Source organism: Equus quagga, chromosome 7, assembly GCF_021613505.1.
Source record: "Equus quagga isolate Etosha38 chromosome 7, UCLA_HA_Equagga_1.0, whole genome shotgun sequence".
NCBI classification, from domain to species: domain Eukaryota; kingdom Metazoa; phylum Chordata; class Mammalia; order Perissodactyla; family Equidae; genus Equus; species Equus quagga.
Genome location: NC_060273.1, coordinates 65,385,180 through 65,396,234, shown reverse-complemented (window position 1 = coordinate 65,396,234; position 11,055 = coordinate 65,385,180). Strand labels below are relative to the sequence as shown.

Genomic DNA, 11,055 nt, shown 5'->3' with positions numbered 1-11,055 from the left:
GCTGCCGCTGCCGGAGCCCAAGCCCGAGCCGAGATTGCCCTCCATGCTGCGGGCTCTGCGGCCGCTTTCCGCTCAGCCTCTGGTCCAAGCCCAGCCCCGCGAGCCTGCGAAGCAGCAGAGGGGAGGAGGACGCGGAAAGGAGGAGGGGCGCGGCGGGCTGGGGCAAGCCGGGCTCTGAGCAAGGGGCGCCCGCAGCCGAGAGGAGGCAGCCCGGCTCTCTCGCTCCTTCTGCTCCAGCCACTGCTGGGGGTTCCAGGCAGCGCGATGCCGCTAGGCTCCTTCTAGGCGGCGGCCAGAGGAGGCTTCCCGCAGCCGCTCGGCCCACGCCGGCTCGCCTTCAGCGGTCGAGTCCCTTCTCTGTCCTGGAGGACGCGCCCGGCCGCTCGAGCCTGAGCGAGCGCGAAGTCCGAAGTCCGCTCCCAGCGCCGCCAACTTCCCCGGGAGCCCCTCTCCCCGCAGCAGCCTGCGCCAGCCCTGGGAGCGATGCGCCCCCAGCCGGGCGGCTCGCCTTCTGCCAACTCGCCACCCATGGGATCGACTGCCCTCGGCTGCCCCGCTTGGAGCTCGTAGTAGCCTTCGCCGCGTGGCCGGGGAGAGGAGTGAGACACCAAGGCGTTTAGCGGATCCCGCGCGCGCCTGTCTGTTGGGGTCCCCTGCGGGGGCAGCGTCCATACCCAGGGGTGAGTAACCGGGTCGTGACAGCGCCCTTTATCTCCAGCTAGGAGCTTGCAGGGATGGCAGGGAGACAGGAGAAAGTTAAGTCTCCTTGCACCTATCCTGGGCTTTGGCAGCGAGACGCAACATTGGCTCTCCTAATCCAATTGCCTTCGGGGGTTCCCTGAATGCCTTCAATTCTAATCCAAGGAGGAAGACCCTTTTCGCTCCCCAAGGGGAAGGGGATCCCTACAGCAGACCACTGACTGTTCCCCACCAACGTGCCATTCGGGGCTTTTCAGCCGCCCGCGCGTTAAGCAGGCACCCAGCGTTAAGCGCTTGGAGATCCGCAGCCGCCTGGTCGCGCTCGGAGATCGTGGGCAGCCCGGGGTCCCTAGGGGAGGCTAAGCGTGCTTCATTAGGGAGAAGCCACTGCTGGAATATTAAGGAAGCGTGTATGTGTGTGCCTGGGAGCAGGAGAGGTAGCCTTAAGAAGAGGTGCGAATGAAATTTATCTGTTGCTGACGGATCGGGTGCCCCGGGCGCCCAGCTCCGCGGTACGGGTTTGGAGGCATAGGATCTTTAGGGCGGCCTGACAGAGTCCAACAGGTGGCCTGCGCGGGCTTCCTGTGGTCGGGCGCGGGGGAGGGGAACTGCTCCCTCCCCGGGGCTCAAGCTGCCGCTGCTGCTTCTAGGGTGCATCCGAACATGGGTGAGGAAATGCGCTCTCTGCTCTCAGGCCTGATTTGGGGTGAGTGTGTGAGGCATCCAAATGCCTTCTGTCGGAAAACAGCGGCCTTATTGTGTGCCTGACTGAAGTTTCAACTTGCAGGCAACTGAGGGGCCATTCAGCTGCGGCGACGCGGACTTGGCTGGCCCTCAGATGCGAGTCCTGGCCTTCTTCGCCGTCCCTGGCAGAGGGTATTCCAGCTCCCTGGGCTGGGCAGCCAGCCAAACCTCAGCATTTCGCTCCTCTGTACTCCACCACGGGGAGGAGGAGTTGCGGGAGCCATCAGGAGCACTGGCCCGAGTTCATTTTCCTTTCCCTCCCTCCTGCACTCTTGTCCTGAGACTCAGACGGAGGGGTGGGGATGGATGAGATGGGCGGGTACAGGTGGTGTGAGCGGATAAGTGTGGAGACAGGTCGAGTTTGAGAGCAGGACTGAAAGAGGCCAGAGAGAGACGAAGTTCTGCACTCGTACGCGGCGATTCGAACTGAGAAAGGGCATGGCTGTGCTTTGAAAAAGTTTCTTCCGAACTCACCATCCTTCGGTGATTTGGAGTGTGCAAAATACTCTAGGCCCTTGAAGCGGTGGCACTCCAAAGGACCCTCTTCCCAGTCTGTTGCGTCACTTCTCTGCCCCTCAGTTTGCCCATCTGTACATTGGGGACAGTTACCCCCATTCATGGCAGAAGCTCTGGTATGTCTATAAAGGAGGGACTTAGAGATGGGTGTGGGCCTGGAAGGTGGAGGAGCAGCTGGGGGTGGGGTGGGGTGGAGTGGGGAGAAGCATTGTCTGGAAGCTGCATGCGTAGCAGACACAGTTTTTACTTAGATTTTGTGCTTTGAGGAGGTTAGTTGGCTTTGAGAAGAATGGTGGAGACTTTGGGAAGCTAAAGCTTTCTCAACACCCCTTTGGCACCACTGCAGCCACAGTGAGCAGTCTATACTATGGAAACGAAGTGATGGACACCCCAGACCACGGAAGAACCCTCCACTGCCAGCTTAGCCCAGCAGCTTCTGCTCCAGGCGAGGCTCTGGGTGCTAGAGCTGTTTGGCCTTGCTCTTTACACTCCGTAATTGCTGTTGCATCTTTCTAGCCTGGATTTAGTTTCCCTCCCTAGGAGGGACCCTCCTCACTCTGGGGCCTCTGACAGCATATCGCCAAGAACTGTAAGTACAGTGAGCCCCTTGACTTGTAGAGGGCGCTGGCTGACTTAGCATGGAGCACACGCTTGCCTGACCAGAAGCGTGCCCCCTGGAGGCTCCTTATTGAGAGGGGAGCCAGGAGCTGGGGCGTGAAGAACAGGAATGGGCAGCGAGGGATTGTGTATGTCAGAGAGACAAATGGAAGTACAGAGTCAGAGAAAGAAGAAAAGGGAGAAGAAGGAGTAACAGGCAGAGGCAGAACAAGAGGTGAGTCAGAGACAGACATACATACCCAGAGGCAAAAGGGGAGAGAGGGACAGAGACACAGGAGAGAAGGAAAGCTATAGGCTGGAGCTGGCAAAGAATAAGAGGAGAGAGGAGTAAGAGAGAGAACTGGAAGGGAGGGAAGTGAGGAAAAAGAAATCTGAAGAAAAGACAAGTGTGAGAGAGCGTGCCTAAAGGAAAAGGGATGTGAGCAAGGGTGGAGGAATCAGGTGGGGAGGAGAGAATGGTGGGAGAATGGGGGGAGGCAGAGGAAACTGGGAAGCCCCCGTTTTTTGTATTTAATTTTTATATACCACATGGCAGTTCTAAGGACTTTGACATAATCCACATCTTTAAGTAGCTAGCCCTTGGTTAATGTTTCTTTCTTTGTGGAGTCATGAATTATGTAGAAATTGGACACCTGCTTGCAACCCAGCTGCATTGGAGATGATAAGAATGTAAGAAGTTTAGATTCTTGGTAAATGCACAGATGCACAAGTTCATTTGCCTTCATTGTTTTTTTCTGGGTGAACACAGGACTGTAGAACTCGGAAGTGGTTCTTTCATTCACCATATTTGCCAGGGACTCTCTAATCCGTTTATGGAAGAATCTCCTGGGCAGTTTCGGAGAAAAGCAAATTACTGGGCCCACTCCCCTGGGAGTCTCATCCACTGGGACAGGAAAGTGCTGCATTAATGAGTGCCCCATTGATTCTAAAGCAGGCCGTCCCTGACCACACTTTGATAAACATGGTGTAACCGGTGTAACACGCCTTCTAATTTGTTTCCATTCTTCCTCCTAAGAGAAACAGTTTAACACCTCCCTCTGGTATCCCTCCATCCCCACAAAAGCTCATTTCTTGTGAATTTCTCTTGAAAAGGACAAGCCCTAGGATTGCTCAGCCATGGTTACCTTTCCATGAACCTCATTAATCACAGTAGCTCCAGGGGACAATGGACAGCTCTTCTGGTTGACCTTGTCAGGGGTGTCCACAACTAACAGGTATTGAGCGCTCAGCGGGGCACTGCCCTGGGCATTCTTTATACACTCTCTGCCTATTGAACACTCACAGAAAACTATGCTGTAAGCACTGTTGTTATCATCTGCATTTTATAGTTGAGGAACTGAGATTTAGAGAAATTCAGTTACTTATCCTGGAGAAATTACGTTCCTTGCCTGGGGTCAGGCAACTGGGAAGCAGCGGTGCTGAAACTTGCACCCAGGTTTAGTTGACTCCAGGGTCAAGGTCCTAATTACATATCATGGTGTATGTATCTACATACACCTAATCCTAACGTTCCATTCTAGACTGACGGAGCCAGAGATCCTTGGAGATATTTCCCAGCACTCTCTCGCCCCACTTTATCAACTGAGCAAAGTGAAAAGTGGCTGAAGAAACTGAGAAGTGACTTGCCAGAGATCCTACAAGCAGTAAGTGCCAGAACTGGGACTGGTGCCCTGATACCCTAAGTCTCAGTCCAGCCTTCTCCCCACCACACTAGTGGTTGTTGTGTCTGGCTGATCGTCAAGGTCACATGAGCATCTTAGTCAAAACACAAGTTGCTGGACCCCACTAGAGGCTTACTAAATTCAAACCTGGGGCAAAAAGCCCAGAAATCTGTATTTTTAGTCCACGCCCCAAGTCTGCATCTGCACATTACCATTTGCCCCAGTTACTCTGTAGCTCCTGGCATCTGACACCGCGGATCCCTTTCAAACAGCTTCAAGTGGAGAATTTCAAGCCCCTCCCACTTCCAGCAAAACAAACACACAAAACATAGTATACTCTCTGGATGCTGCAGCCCACACTGATGGACCACGGGCAAGGAAACAAGCTGGTCAAACCAGAGGGAACTTTGAAAGCTCTCTGAGAGCTGTAGCAATCACATTGAGGTTGGTTAGGCTAAGATTTTCCTGTGCCAGGTTGGAAAGCATTTAAGGAAACATCAAATGCTCCTTCAAAGCATCAGTGTTGGTATTTGTACTAATGCTTGACACGAAAGGACACCGTGAACCAGGCCAATGTGCTGCGGTGTCAAAAGTGTCACGCTCCGTCTCCCAATTTAGTGGGTGTCGCTGTGGTGAAGGATCTAGGCTTTCTCTCCTTCATTATTATGCTTTTGACTCCCTCGGAATGTGTTAGTGCCTCCTTCCACAGGTGAAAAGGAGCCATCACCCACATTCTGCCTCTTTCTGGCCCACTTAAATTGTTTTCTTGGTGACCTCAACATCTTTTCCCTTCTATTTCATTGAAAAGTAGCCAAAGGTGCCAGACATCTTGTCCAGCAAACTGTTTTGTCATCTTTCCCTTTTCAGATCCAAATTTATTTTCTGAATCTGTCGCTTTTAACCCTGACCTCTTATTCAAGGATGGTAATTGAGCCGTGGGTAGCTTTGATAAGCAACTGTCTGATAACGTGTGTTTTAAATAACCACAGTTGTTTGTGAATAGAACACAAACCAAGGAATAACTTACATTTACAATGTCTGCAACTTTAATATGCTGGGAATTTTTTGCCCTTTCAGCAGTGAAAATCTACTTTGCTGGCACAGCTGGCAGTGGAGAAGTGGAAGGTGGAAAGAAATATTCTTAGTGGTTAAGACCTGGGCTCTGGATGCAGACAATTAGGGGTCAAGGTCTACTTCCATCTTGCTGGCTAGTATAACCTTGGTCTGGTTATTGAACTTCCCCAAGTCTCCTTGTCTTCACCTGGTCGTTGAAGACAGTAACAGGAGGCCTCTCTGTGGATGCTACCAGGACTTACCTTGGTCAGTGCCTGAAGTGCTGAGCGTAGCAGCTGGCATGTGGCAAGGACTCATCTGTTAACTAGTATTTGTTAAACATTTGTCATGTGCCAGGCTCCATTTAACCAAGGATAAAACTGATGTCACAGAGCTTAAGCAACTTGCCCAGGTCACCCACATCCTAAGTAACAGACAGACTTGAAATCCAGATCTGTCCTTTTCAAGTGCCCCCCTCCCCTGACTCTTACTGTTGCATTGGTGTGAGTCTCTCTGTTCCTTCCTTACATGTTAAGACAGAGTGTTGCATATGAAACATATTCTGGTTTGTATTTTAATTGAACCCATTACTAGAGTGTCAAATAGAATTATTCTCAGTGGGGATCTTTTGAAATTTGGGGGATAATTTTAGCTGGTTAACTCACCTCCCAAGTGTTTGCTTTTGCTTTTCCAGCAGTTGGGAGGAGTTTTCATGGATCCATCCTCTGCTGCTTTTGCGTGGTTAACTTCCACCTGTTTTTAAGTTCTCAGTATAGATGTTGTTTCTTTGGGAAAATCTCCTTTGACCCCTCCAGGGCTGAGTTAAATGTCTTTATAATGTGCTCCTCTACTTAAACTGTAGTATATGTCCATTTACTTCTCTGTATCTGCTGCTCGGTCTATATAAGCTTCTTGCGATCAGGGACCTGGTCTTAATTCAAGTTGTATCTACAGTGCCCAGGATAGTACATGACATATAGAAAACTGACAAAATCTGTTGAATGACCAATTGACACTCTGAGCTAATTCTAGGTGGCCCAGAAAAAGTGGTCGTTGTCCTTAAACTCTAAGGAAAAATATCCAAACATTGGAATTGAAAACCACGCAGTGTAATGTGTCCCCAGAGGCACCAGTTCTTCAGATGGAAGGGGAGTGTAATGGTATCAGTAGTTGCTGATTAACCACCTTGGTAGCTTTGGGCAAGTTCCATTGTGATGTTGCTTAAGATGTAATTAGAAGAGACATTCTGATTTATAACTTAATGTGATTTTTATCTGTACATTTAATTAGTTGCTCAGAAAGACACTTTTGTTTCTCAGCCCAAAAGTTTTAAAAATTGATGGGCTTCTGGAGTTAGAACTAAGGTTAGAGATAACCTAGTTCTACCAGCTTGTATGAGAGATGAGAAAACAGAGGCTCAGAGAAGGAAAGAGACTTGCCCGAGGTCACCCAGCAAGTTAGTGCCAGAGCCGCTGTGAGAGCCAGAGGTTTCTGGCTGCTAGCCCAGGACTCTTAATGCACAGCTGAGAGTGATTAACACATCCGTGGTGAGCTCCTTGTTTGCTTTGAAGGCATACTTGCAAGCCTTCTGCGTGTACACAACCCAGGCTCCGTAAAATTCCAAGATAACGCTCCTGCTGAAAAGGAGGGAAGCAGGACTGAAATGATTTGCTGGTTGGGCAAATCCCAAGCGTCAGAGAAGTTTGTGGGAGAGCTTCTTGGCAGGTCCTATGTTGGCAAGGTCTTCTGGGCTTCTGGGATTTCCAGCCTACTTTTCAAACAAGGAGATGTGGCTTGACAGGGATCTTCCTTTGCTATTCTCGAGTGGGATATTTCAAGGTGATTTAGAGATATATGAAGTTCATTGCCCAGTCCCTGGCACGGGGCTGCTGGCAAAGTACTGGTTCAGATCCTGCTCCCCTTTCTTCTTAACACTTTTTTTAGATGGGAAGCAGTCACCTTGGAATCCTTCTCTCTATCTCTGGGGTGCCTTGGAGTCTGACTAAATGGACCAGTCTGAATATACCCTCAGACATAAAAACGTGTGCAATGTACCCTGACATTGTTAACTCACAGATCTTTATCACATGGTGTCAATATTATGGCAACAGTAAGACACAGATCATTGATGCGATATATTGTGGATGATCCTTTGGAAACATTATAATCAGTGCTGACAAGGCAGCAGGAATATCTCAACGCAGTACCTTTCCTGCATCCCAAAAGCCTTGCCAAACCAACCCAAAGTACAAGACTGTGATTATTTAAGGAGAGAAGGCACAGACAAGAATTCCCTTTGCCCCTCAAGCATAATCAGTCTGAGATCATTGGTGCTATTTTTCATTTGATGTTTGAGGTTTGGATGCAAGGGAGAGGCACCCCTCTTTGTATTTCTACCACCAGAACAAATTGACCCCTTCCATAGCTTGTCTGGGTACCTAAAATTTCTCCATTAAGGAGTAATTCTTTGGGCTTCAAATAATTTGGAGTTCTTTATAGCCCTCTACTAAAATACAAGACTTCCTAAGTAAGACATCATTTAGCTACTTTAGCGGTCTAGACCTAACATCTTACCCCATACTTCTCACCTTATGGAGGCATTTTGACAGGCTTCAAGGATAAATACCACCAGCACCAGCACCACCACACTGCCCACTACAACTTCTACTACTACTATTAATATTGCCATTTATTGAGGACCTACTATTGCCAACACGGTTCTAAGTTCTTTCTATGTATCTTCTCATCTCATATGCCCAATAACCCAATGTAGGGATGGATAGGGGAATTTTGATACTACCATACCAATGACAAATATGCTGAAAAGTAGGGGCAGGATAAACCTAGAATAGTAAAAAAAAAAAAAAAAAGTGGTAGTCTGAGCAGGGAAATATTGAGAAGCGATGCAGAAGGGCAGAAGGAAAGGTGACCTGTCTTCCTTTTTCCTATTCCCAGATATCTAAGCCTCCAAGTAGTATCTTTAGAGAAAATCAAGAAAACTGAGTCTTGGAAAGTTAACTTGCAACAAATCCTCACTGCAGAGCAGGGCTTTGAATCCAGACTTTTCTTCTCTTCAAACTTCACTAGGTAATGCTGTCTCTAATTGACTTTAAAACTCCGTGCTTGAAAGGAGCTTAGAGAATATCTTGTCCTGTGGCTTTCAAATGACTATCGTGTACGTTAAGAAACGTATTTTACGTTCTTACCTAGTAAGTATCCACACACACAGCTGACACAAAGCTTTAAAAAAAAATACTTACTCTTACTGTGGGTTATTTGCTGATGTTCCCTGTTCTACCATATTCTCTTACTGTACACGTGTCCACATGTACACATACAGACACACCATGTTCACACATATAATTGAAACAAAAGTTTCAAAACAAAATACTTACCCCTACCATGGGGGGATATACTATCATATTTTCCATTTTGTTGTAGTTCATTTTTTAAAAATGTATGCTATGACGCACAAAATTTATTTCATGACTCTATGGGTCTAATGGGTCACAATTTGAAAAACATTTATCAAATCTGCTACTATAGACTTTTAGAGGTGGAGAAAGTGAGGCTTGGGGAAGTGAAGCCATTTTCCCTTGTCCAAGATCCCATGACAAGCTAGTGGCAGAGGCAGCATTAGACCCAGGCTCCTGATGCCTGCTCACATTTAGGAGTAAGTTCGTCTTTGAGAGTGGACTCTGGGTCATTATTTAGCCTCACTCTAACAGCGGATTGTCGCCGTTGACTGCCATAATCTCTGCCTTTTGACTTGGCCTTGATGTTTACTCCCTTCATGTAGAATTTTTTGTGTGTGAGATTTGAGTGACAGAGTTGATTTGCGATGCGTGCGTTTGACGGGGCGGTGTTTGTGGTTGAAAAGGTCTGTGAAGCAGCAGGAACCGTGGTGAGGACCCTGTGCCTCCTCTGTGGGCCTCTCCAGACTTACTGATCAAGTGATTAGGGATAAGATCCTGGAGGAAAGAAGAAGCATTGATGCCACCTTAGGTGACCTTTTTCCCTATTGCTGTCTCCCTCTGGGCCACTTCCCCTTTTGTAACCCAGAGGGCATTACTCTTATGTTTAAACACATTAATGCAAGTGCCAAATGAGAGCCTGGTTTTGTCATACTTGGTGTACAAAAAACACTTTCTGGAAACTCTGATGACTACTGGAACTGGGGGCAGAATTTTAAAAAATGGTAAATTTTAATTTGTTTAACACTACACATGAATGCTAAAAAGCCAAATAGTGCACACTGGAAAAAGGAAGCATTACCTTATCCCTGATCCCACGTCCCCCTTCCTGGTACCACCACGTTGCCAGGGTCTTCTGCATTTTCCCTGCCATATATGCGGACAAAAAAACACACAGTTTTTCCTCTTTCACACAAGTAACAGCATATGCTGTAATTTGTTTTTTAAAATTTAAATGGCACATCTTAGAGATAGTACCATAAGTGTATACTGAACTGTATCTTTATTTTTCTGAGCTGCGTAACATGCCAGTATATGGGAGTACTGGGGTGTATTTAGCTGTGGTAAAGGATAGTGATTAAGAACCTAAACTCTGCAGCTAACCTGCCTCTGTGTGTGTGTGTATGTGTGTGTGTGTGTGAGAGAGAGAGAAAGAGAAAGACAGCTTGAGAGACAGAGAGAGAGATATTAGAAAAAGTGGGCCAGGGGGCCAGCCCGGTGGCTCAGCGGTTAAGTGTGCACGTTCTGCTTCGGTGGCCCGGGGTTCGCCCCCTCAGATCCCGGGTGCGGGCATGGCACCACTTGGTGCGTCATGCTGTGGTAGGCGTCCCACGTATAAAGTAGAGGAAGATGGGCACGGATGTTAGCTCAGGGCCAGTCTTCCTCAGCAAAAAGAGGAGTATTGGCAGCAGTTAGCTCAGGGCCAATCTTCCTCCAAAAAAAAAAAAAGTGCGCCAGGGAAGGCCTCACTGAATTGAGCTGAATTTGTGCATGTTTTCAAGAATTCAGTTTTTACTATTGTAAGAACTTTTTTCATACCGTGAAACTGCCAACAGTTATTTATCGAGGATCTTTTGTCTTTGGGATCCTGGGAAGTTGAGAGTCACGTGAAGACAATGCTTCCTGTCCTTGAGGAATCTGGAGAGAGCATTTACTTACCCAGAACAGGTTGAGAATGATGAACAATTTTGTGTAATTGAGACTTAAACTGGTTGCTGAAACTTCATTCCATGCAGAAGGAAGAGCAAGTGCAAAGGCCCTGAGGTGGGACTGTGACTCTCACATTTAAGAAACAGCAAGGAAGCTAGTGGTGCTTGAAGTAGAGGAAGACACTCGAGCATGTTGATTCCTAGGAAGGGGCTGCTTTAGGGCCAATGTGTAGGCATGTAATCAAAATAAAATATTCCATCTAAGCTGCCTCAGCTAGGGTTCTCTAAAAGGTTTAAAGAAGGCTGTATGGCTATTTCTAAATTACAGGAAAATAGATTTTCTTTTACGGAATTCAGGATTTTTCAGTGAAATTCTCTTGCCTATAATGCTGATGAGTTTGAAGCAGGTATTGAAATATATCCAGGAAAGAACTGTTCAGGAAAGGAACATACACTTGAATAAACGACTTAATTAGAAAGCGAACTCACTAGTTTGGCTAGTGTAAGCATAATAGAAGAGACTGAAGCAGCTCCATCCAGATTGGTGAGCAGAGAACTCAGTGAAATTTCTGAAAGAAACAAATTTTAAATTATCGCCTAGAAAATTCCATCCCTGCCAAAGCAGGGAAGAAATTTTTCTTG

General features: G+C 47.5%; 1 protein-coding gene across 1 annotated transcript in view; it reads left to right on the top strand.

The window, feature by feature from the left end:
* The first annotated feature begins 572 nt into the window (after window positions 1-572).
* The window catches only part of SGCD (sarcoglycan delta), an 897,144-nt gene continuing 886,661 nt past the window's right edge, over window positions 573-11,055 (top strand). Inside the window, exon 1 of the mRNA XM_046668506.1 lies at window positions 573-680. The gene's annotated coding sequence lies outside the window, so the exon portion shown is untranslated. The remainder of the gene's footprint in view (window positions 681-11,055) is intronic.